The sequence below is a fragment of the Elephantulus edwardii genome, unplaced genomic scaffold, assembly GCF_000299155.1.
Source record: "Elephantulus edwardii isolate Elephantulus edwardi_28Jun2011 unplaced genomic scaffold, EleEdw1.0 scaffold00009, whole genome shotgun sequence".
Taxonomy (NCBI): Eukaryota; Metazoa; Chordata; class Mammalia; order Macroscelidea; family Macroscelididae; genus Elephantulus; species Elephantulus edwardii.
Window position 1 is genome coordinate 30297529 of NW_006399759.1, and position 8986 is coordinate 30306514.

General features: G+C 38.4%; 1 pseudogene; it reads right to left on the bottom strand.

Moving 5' to 3' along the window:
• LOC102851330 overlaps positions 1 to 1100 on the bottom strand; it is a 50523-nt pseudogene extending 49423 nt beyond the window's left edge.
• Positions 1101 to 8986: the final 7886 nt, after the last annotated feature.

The window sequence follows — 8986 nt, forward strand, 5'->3', positions numbered from 1 at the left end:
TCATTGCATACTCCTACAATAAAAATAATGCCCTAAAATATAATACTTTTAGACTATTCTCTCCCCCATAGACTTCAATGCCGTAAACATATTTCATGAACTCTAGATTTTTAACTCCTTCATTATCCAATGGTATCCCCCAACAAATAGAATAATATAGTAGACAGAGTTAGTTATTTGATAACAGCTTAACCCTTTAGTTTCAATAGTGATTCAAAGAGCTAAACCTTAAATCTCCTTGCAGCACCCCAAACAGGAACCTATTTAATGTTAAATGAAGAATACTGTTTTTATGTGAGCCAGTCTAAAAGAGTCCAAAAGAAGCCTCAGAAAAATTTTCGGTCAAGCAGCTGAACACAGAAAGACTCCTCAGGAGGCTGTGACCAGTTGAAATTTATGTTGAACATCTGGTCATGGTTCAAGTGGCTAATTTTGCTTTAATCTCCCTTGCAGCTTTTCTTCTAGTCTGCCTCTTCAGCCCACGTGTAGTCTTCTTTCTAATTCCTTTTATCAAGCATTGAATTCTAGCCTTCAAAGAAATCCTCAGAAGATAGCACTCAACTACTCCCCTGCCTTTCAGTCCAGTCTAACCCCTCCCTAAAAAACAACTTCAACTTACTTGGATTCATAATCAATGCACTTGGCACCAGCAATCAGGAGATCAAGAGAGGTATTGCACAGGAAAAGCCTGTAGTCAGGAACGTCTTCCAATTATTTCTCAAGGGGAAGAGGGTGTGAGAAACATCAGAAGCTTCACAAATAGGGCCTGGCATTAAAAAAATACAGTCAGAGTAAACACATTAATAGTTTGATAAAACCGATATATGAAAGGGCAGAGGAAACTGCAGGTCCAGATGCCTTGAGGTTAGATCTTGCTTCTGTTCTAGGAAGGAAAGAGGTACCTCAGGCTGGACATGATAGGGAAGGAGACAATGGTGGAAGATAAGCACACAATTTCAGCTGAGAGCTCACAAGCCCTGGCAAGAATTTTCTGCAGATTTGGAAGCTGCGTTCTGACTGTCACCTCTGGATCCCTGTTTCCCCTTGTCTCGCCTGCATCTCATTCCTGCTCCACATCCATTTCCTTTTCTCTGTGACATCCGTAGCACAGTATCTCACACGAAACTATAACCCAAAATCTATTTTCTGAACATGTGAATCAGTAGCTTTTTTTCACAAGCCAAAATGAATAAAAATCATCTTTCTAATACTGTGGTCTCAAGCACATTACTCAAACTTACTACGGCTGAGTTTCCTCACTTGTAAAATCAGAACTCATAATATCCCTTAAGGTTGTGGTAAGGATATCATAGCTTCGATGCCCTTGAGTCCGTTCAGACTTATGTAAAACACAACAAAACACTGCCTGATCCTGCCACAACCTCACAATTGTATTTGTGTATGGTATGAATAAAATCAATGGATCACATTCTAAACCCACAACCTTATGAAAGTCAATTATTACATCTGCTTCATTTTACAGATGAAGGGGGGAAAAGGCATGGAGTATTTAAGTCATTTGTCTGCGATCCAATAACTACTAATTAAGAGAGGAAGAATTTGAACTGCTAGGCTCTGTGCATCCTTAGCAACACAAGCAGACTGAAGAGAGACTGCAGGATTGGTTTCAGATCACTGTGATACACAACTCTCTCTCTATGCACCGCTGCAAAGCACATCACAGAGATAATGTAGATTTGGTTTCAGACCACTGCAATAAAGCAGTAACATGAATGTTGTCGTCTTCCTCTACATATATAGTCATATTGACACTCTTCTGTAATGCTGAGGTAGCATAATCTACAGAGAGCTGCGCACCAGCCTAAATGCTACACCTTTTTAGTGAGTTGAATCCATCAGTGACTCTGAGGGAGAAAGATGAGCGATGTCTTTCTGGGGAAACTCATGACAGAGTCAGCTATGAGTCAATCTGAACTCAATAACAATGAGAGAGGAAATAGTCTACTCAAGGAGCATGGTGTGTTTTTAATAACTGCAGATATAGATGTAGGTCTTTTCAAGAAAAAAATAATTGTTGGTGAAACAATTCTACACATTTTTTTAGACTGTCATATTAAGTGCCCTTCTGACAATGTCTCCCTGTATGATTCATGTTCTTCTACTCTCCACACTCCCCTAAGGAGGCCACTATATTCCAGTCCACTCTGACTTGATTCATGAGCCACCTGGGAATTCGTAACAGAAAAGTTGGGATGTGTGTGAAAAAGAGAATGTGGAGGTCAATTCCTTTAGAATCACCCTTGCTCAGATACCCCTTAGATGATTTTAAGGGTTCTATAGGGTTACACATATCACATATGAAGATATCTAGTTCAGAGTGTTAATAATTTCTGTAAAAAATTCTGTATGTTCGTATTTTTATTGGTAGGAGTAAGTTATGCTTTTATTTAGTTAACATTGAATACATGTTCTTAGTTATGACATCTTAAGTGAGCACTGAGAAAATGAGTTACTTTTTTATAGCAGACAGGAGTGTAAAACAAACCAACTTGATCCTTATTTCTCATTGTCATAAAAGTCTATCCACCAGCCAGCTTACGAGCAAGGCTTCTGAATTCCTTTTATGTTATAACTTGAAGAACTCCTGAGTTAGCACTGTTCCCACTTGAGTTAGCTCTAAGAATTCAATCCTGAGCAGTGTGGAAATTGCACACACCTTAGAGAGTGCATGAGAAAATAGCAGATAAGTGAAAAGGTTAGGGCAGTCTGCTCTGGACCTTCCTACCCAAAGGAGACAAAGATAGCTGGCACAACAACCCAGATAAAAGGAGTCTGCACCAGCTTAAACTGACTAGCTGAGTTTACCCTGTGGGTTTACACCACCTTCATAGGATAACAGCATGCATTATTGGAAGAGAGCTATGCAGGTGGCTTAGTCACCCAGGATGATGTTGTTATATACCATCGAGTTGAAACCGACTCATAGCTGGCCCGCCAAGGGGGTTTCCAAAGACTATAAATCACATGGAAGGAGATTTCCCATCTTTTTCCCATAGAAAAGCTGTCAGATTTGAACGTCTTGCCTTTGGGTTGAGCGTGCAACTATTTACCATTTAGGCTACCAAGACTTCCTTGGGTGGGTGAGAGGAACGAAAGATGGCATTAATAAAGTCTGTGCTTGATTCCAGTTCATATTATATAATATAGAGCATAGTTAAATGAAATGAAAGCTTTCTGCCCTAATTAACTCATTAAAAATCCCTAGTTTGGATTTATAAAACTAGAGAAATAAATTGCTCTTTACAAAACCCCGCTAAGATCTTCTACCTTAAGTGAAATGTTTCTGTATGGAGAGAAATGGAAAAGAATCTCAGGGTTAGATAAAACGTAAAAAGTATGACTTGCCTCAAGGACAGCAGAGGATCACCTCCTTTTAGTCATAGAAAAGAAGTTAATATTGTATCAAATAGATTGGAGTCTGAATACTGCCTCTAGTAAGCAGTGTTGAAGAATATAGGCATTGTTTTAGTAATATATAATTTTTCCAAATAGAAGGAGACCTATAACCCTGAATGCAAAATAATGAAATGCAGATTAATAACTGGCTATAGAACCCCCTGACTGTGTGAAAGAGAAAAAGGAATTGCCAAAATTAGCATAAAAGAGCTGTCCCTGTTGGATAAAATAGTAAGACAGAAATTGCTAAGAGCTGTTTCATCCTCTGTGCAACAGCCCAGGCTATTCATCCTTTATGACTGTTCAAAAGTTTCAAAACTTTTTCTGTCTACTTAACCTTCCTGCAATAAATGACTTTTTAACCTTCCACTGTCTGATAAATTCTCTCTCCTTGCTTCTCAATGGCTTCAGACTCAGGAGGAGTAAGCACCCTACCTTCCAGGATGGTAACATACATGGGGGGTGAAGTTTGGGAAACACAGTCATTTGCTCCACTGAGTGTTTGGATGATTGCAGTGCTCTGGTGTCTTAGGGGTAAAATGCTAATTTGCCAACCCAAAGGCCCATGATTCTAAGTTGCTTTGAGGGAGAAATATGGGCAACCTCCTCTTCTGCAATTTACAGCCTCAGAAAAAACAGCTAGGTTTTACAGCTAGAAAAACAGAAAGTTCAGCTCTGCCTTGGTTTTCCTAAAAAGTGTGAAGAGAACCACAGGGAATAATGACTAACTTTTGTTTTTTCTGTTTGGGGGAACCTTAAAAAGTAACGTCTGAATAAAGATTAAAGAAATGGAATAAAGACAGGTACATCGTAGTAAATATATCTTAAATCATAAAATTAACATTAAAATCTATATTTCTTACCCTAGATTACTTCCTTGTGCTTGAAGTTTACTAAGGGTTGGATCTGTTGTTTTGGGGGTTCTTTTGCCTTTTAACATAGAGTATTCCATTTTAACAAGTCAAAATATTCATAGAACTTTTTTTCCCCGCTAAAATATATGGATTAAAGGAGTGCAGTTAAGAATTTTAGGCTGTCTTAGACACCAGTTTTTTTATTCTTTAGGAAGCTATAATTTCATTCAAATGTCACACTCAACTACAATTTTATGGTCTTGTTAAGTGAAGTCATTTATTACTAGACTGCATAAGAATGTCAGGTTAGAGGAGAAAATGTACTGTGACTGTTTAAAGTAGAGGGAACTAGAATAAGACGAACGTTATGAATTTTTTCAGGCAGAGAAAAAGTCTTACAACGGAGACATTAGGATTGAGTAACCAGAAAAAAAGTCACTTCAGGGTATTTGAGGTTTTTGTCTAAATTTGTGTATTTAGAACAACCATCTATGTTGATATGACTATGATTTGCTCTGAAGCTGATAGCTTTGTAACTGATTTTTCAAATATTAGCAGTCTTGTCCAGAATGAGCAGATGTCAACAGATCTTCCAGACAAAATCAGACTGTATAAATCCCCAAATGGTTTTTTTTAAATCTTGTTGAAACATGGATTCTAATTCAGTATACCTGCAGTGCATATTCAAATTCTTAATAATGGATCGAACCACTGTGAATTTCTTTGAGGCACTGGTGAAAAGACCCAGTAGCAGTGATGTAGTAGTCTCTAAAATTTTCAACTCTCTGTAACCTCTAGGTAAAAAATTTGCAGTTGGTAATTTATCACAAGCTGCTTCCATATCTCCTTTTGGAACAGATTGTGATTGACTTTAATGTCTTTTGAATCTATGTTGTTGTTTTGTGTTGTTTTTTTTTTTTACTTTAAAAAATTTCTATTTTATGTTGATTTGCTTATTTTATTTTTAGTGGTTTGCTTAAAAAGTTTGTACACATTTCTCATCCTTCATTCACATTGTTCCATACAATCATTCCCATTCATTGTGTTTTATAAAATGAATAACCATTGAATTATGCCCTTCATTACCCTGTCTTTCCAGATTCCTGCTGGATCATTTTCTTTTCCTTAACCTACCCCTCCCTACACCCACCAAATTGTGCGACCGTATGATTCCCTTCCTGCCCATCCTCACCCCTCTGCTCCCATCCTCTTCACTTTGGATCCTCCTATGAGTTTTACTAGTTATCTTTCTATTTCTGAAATAATGGTCTTATTCAGTATTTGTTATTATGAGACTAAGTTTACTCAGCATAATGTGCACCAGTCCCTTCTAAAATACATAGTAATTTTCAAAATCATTGCTCCTGAGTGCTGCATAGTATTCTATTCGCTTGTACTTTCCCTTTTGGATTATTCCCATGTTCTTGTGTTGGTGAATAATTTTGCTATGAACATTGGTGTGTAAATCTCCATTTCTGTATCAGTACTCATTTTTTCTGGGTATATCCCTAGCAGTGGAATAGTTTGGTCATATGGAATTTCTGTGTTCAGTTTTTTGGTGTTGATTTTTTTAATTGAGATTTTAATGAAAGTTTATAAAGAACTCAGATTTCCATTCCTTCATTGTTGCACATTTTCCCCCTGCGCCCTTCCCCGCCCCCCTCCCCGTTCACTTTTTTTTGGGGGGGGAAAGCTATTTCATTGTTATACAGTCCCCCCACCCTCTGGACCACTTTACTATGCAGCTCTTATTGTGAGATGTTTCACTAAGCATAATGTCCTCCAGGGCCACCCATTTTGCTGAATATTTCATGAGTTCTTTGTTTTTTCAATGCTGTATAAAATTCCATTGTGCGAATATACCATAGCTTCACTATCCAGTCATTTGTTGATGGGTACTTGAGTTGTTTCCAGTTCTTTGCTATTATGAACAAAGCAGCAATAAAAATGAATGTACATATATTTGCTTGGGTGGTTGTTCTGATTTCTGTAGGGTATATTCCTAGTAGTGGAATTGCTGGGTCAAATGGTATTTCTATTTCCAACTTTTTTGAGAAAATGTCATTCTGCCTTCCATAGTGGTTGCACCATTTTACACTCCCACCAACAGTTAATAAGGATTCCAGTTTTTCCACAACCTTGCCAACATTTGCTGTTTGCTGTTCTGTTGAATTTTGCTATTCTTACTGGGGTGAGATGAGATCTCGGAGTTGTTTTGATTTGCATTTCTTGTAGAGCTAGGGATTCTGAACATTTCTTCAGGTGTTTATTTGTTCACCATCTGAATGTCTTCTTTGGTGAAGTGTCTGTTCATATTCTGTGCCCAATTTGTAATTAGGTTGTTTACCTTTATCTTATTGTGGCACTCAAGTATTCTGTAAATTCTCCAGCTTTTTGAGGAAACACTAAACAACTTCCCTGAATGGTTCTACCATTTTACAGTCTCACCAATCATGTATGAGAGCTCTTTTTTTCTCCATATCTTTTCTAACATTTATTGCTTGGTGTCCTATTAAATTTTGCTATTGCTACTGGAGTGAGATGTTGTCTTATTGTGGTTTTGATTAGCATCTCTTTTATTGACTGTGATTTGGAGCATTTCTTCAGGTGTCTGCTGGCCATCCGAGGATCTCATAACAAAAGTTTAGAGAATCCTACAAAGCCTCCAGAAGAAAAAGACAGACAACTCAGTTACAATATGGGCAAAAGACATTGGAAGACTTTTCGCAGAGAAAGACATTCAAATGGCTCTAATGTGTTTAGGTTTTTAGCCTTTAAATCATGCTTGACTGTAAAGGAGATGCACACTTATGATTCCTTTATCTTAAAAACATTTTGTTTGAGTAACTAATCTTCACATTACCAGTCAAGCACTGTGCCACCAGGGCTCCTTAAAACCAAGAAAGGAATAAAAATAATGATGAGTTACTGAACTAGTGGGTTACCTTACTTAATCAAATGACTAATTACACTGGCAAAATATGTTGTCAGGCACCTCTCCAGAGTACTGAGAAGCAACAGTGTCAGTCTAGAGACTAAGATGTACCTGATTTAAGCCATTGTCTTCATAACTACTCGCTATACAGCAGAGATCTGGACAATGACTTTGGAGGACAGAAAAAGAATTGATGTCTTCAAGTTGGGTGCTGGAGAAGAGTATTAAAAATGCTATGGACTGCCAAGAAAACAAGTAGGTCTGTCTTGGAGAGGATGAAACCAAGTTTCTTCCAGAGACCAGGATTTTGAAGCTTTGTCTCACATACTTTGGGCACATGGCCAAGAGGGACAAGTCCTTCAAGAAGGACATCATGCTCAGAAGGGAGAAGGAATAGTGCAGGAGTGGAAGACTGTGGTTTTGATGGATTGATACAGCAACTGGGGAGATAGGGGTAGATGTGTCTGAGTCAGTGAGACTGGCTTCAGGACAGGGCAGGCTTCAGAACTGTTGTATATAGAATTGTTAAGAGTCACAGATACATAACAACGGGGTTATCTGACTTAGTGGTAAGGATTTGTGTTCCTAACCTAAAGGCACATACTTGAATCTACCAACTAGCCTGCTATGAGAGAAAGATGGTAAATCTCTTCTCATAATACTTATTTTCTCTGAAAAATGTGCTGGAGGATTATGTATGTATGTGGCAGCTCCAACTAGATGATACATAACAGCAGCAACAACCTTTTTATAAGGTGACTCTGGTGACTTAGTAGTAAGAAGTTGAATTGCCAGTCCAAAGACAGCTCTAATCTACCAGCTGCTCCATAGGAGAAAGATGGACAATCTCCTCCTATGCTACTGATGAAAAGTCACTGGAGAGTTAGCTATGAGTTGTACCTACTCAACTGAAGATAATAACAACAACCTGGCCTAGTGGAAAGAAACTACATTACAATCACAAAAAGCAAGTACTTTGAGGCCACCAGCTGCTCTGAGGGAAAAGGATGGACAATCTCCTCCCATGCAATTAACTGCCTCTGAAAACCCACTGGAGGGTAGCTATGGATTGGTTCAGACTCTGTGGTACACAGCAACAACAACCACTAGTTATAACGGAAGGCATTTCTGATGCCCCTAAAACTCTCTTGTTAAGGGTGAGGGTTGAGGCATGAGATCTTGAAGGGAACATGGCTGACAACTAAATTTCCATAAGAAAAAGCAAAGGAAGTAAGACAGGGACACCACCAGCTAGCTAAACAAATCAGAGCCTCGTGGTAGTATATCCACCAGAAACCAAAGGGGTTGCATCAGGTAGTTGCCCCTTGTGGGACTCCAGATGATATTAAGTAATAGCTAGTAAAACTCTATGAACTTGAACTTGGAGAAATGGTTATAGTTATAGAAGGGCTTCAGGTATTTTGTTCACAGGGTCGCACTGAGTCATGCTTGACTAGTTGGCCATCAATAACAACAGTATCATTAGGATTAGTAGTTAGGGTTAGGATAGGGCAGGGTTCAGAGCTATCTGTTCACAGGGTCATTATGAATCACGGTTGTCTTGATGGCACATAACAACCACAACAGTATCATGAGGATTGGGAAAAGGTCAGGTTGGCTGATCATAGGGTAACTATGAGTAATACTCAACTTGAGGGCAATTAACAACAAGAACAGTAGTACACAATTTCAAGCTTGATTAAAGCTTTTAGGAGGGTCACACCAGAAAGGGAAAGTCTCTTTGTATCCCAGGCCCAAAGTTCTAAGAATGTCAGGTACC